Source organism: Nicotiana attenuata, unplaced genomic scaffold (genome assembly GCF_001879085.1).
Source record: "Nicotiana attenuata strain UT unplaced genomic scaffold, NIATTr2, whole genome shotgun sequence".
NCBI classification, from domain to species: Eukaryota; Viridiplantae; Streptophyta; class Magnoliopsida; order Solanales; family Solanaceae; genus Nicotiana; species Nicotiana attenuata.
In genome coordinates, this window is record NW_017671652.1 from 209,305 (window position 1) to 210,407 (window position 1,103).

Sequence of the window (1,103 nt, forward strand, 5' to 3'; positions counted from 1 at the left end):
TATAGAGGCTTCTACCCCTTTTTGGCTTTCAAGAATTTTTTCCTTTGATATGCCATTCATGTTTGCAAAGGTTGTATTGCTTTAGCATGAAATAATGAAGTCGTGTTCGAGGGTTCGAACAAAACCTTGCTTTTACTGCCTTTCTGGTTAAGGCGTTATCTTAAGTATTAGGATTCTACCAAGGGTAGCCTTTTAGAACCAGTTGTGAAAGAATTCTAAGGCCTGTTTTGTTATGGGATTAGGACGTCTCCGAGCCGTGTTAATTTGGCCGTAGCCTTTTTGGGACTTGCCTCTTGGGTTTGTTTTCCCGTTATACTTCGAGCCTGTTCGAAGTGTCAGTCCCAAAGTGGGATGGTCGTGGCATACAAAAATTGAGGGTTGCCTTTTTAAGGTCTTATGATCTCGAGGTTTTAGTAATTCGATCTCGTCTATTTTTCGGACGGCAGTCCCCGAGTGTGGGGTTAATTGTTCGAACTTCAGTTGTGATCGGCCCTTAAGCCTGTTTACAAAATAGATCAGGAGTGTGAAATTGTAAAGTAGAAAATTTTTCTAAGGCATGAGATATCAGCAAGGAAAAACACTTCTTTCAATAGACATGAGAAATCGGCAAGGAAAACACTTCTTTCAATAGATGATTATACATGCGTACATGTTTGATGTTAGGGCTCGAGTAACATATATGGTCACGGTTCATTCGACCATTTGGCCCTTACAAATTTACCTATCGAGACCCCGCTGCTACGAAGTAATTTCCTTGCAACAAAGTTGACATTCGAGGGTAATGCCCCCCAATATTCGAGGTTAATTGTAAAGAAGCCTCGGATACTGTTGAATTGTTCTAAATTAGCACGATCAATGGTTGCCTCGTTAAAAACCTCGCCAGAAAACCCATTTGGGACAAAAACCAGTGCAACGCATTAAAAAACAATGGTTGCCTCGTTAAAAACCTCGCCAGAAAAACCCATTTGGGACAAAAAGAGTGCAACGCGTGCTTTCATACCTAAAGACTTTGTATTGAAGAATCCATTGGCGTCCTCGATAGATCACCTGCAATTGGTTAGTTTAAAATATAAATGAAAATGGAGAAGGTCGTACCTTAGCAG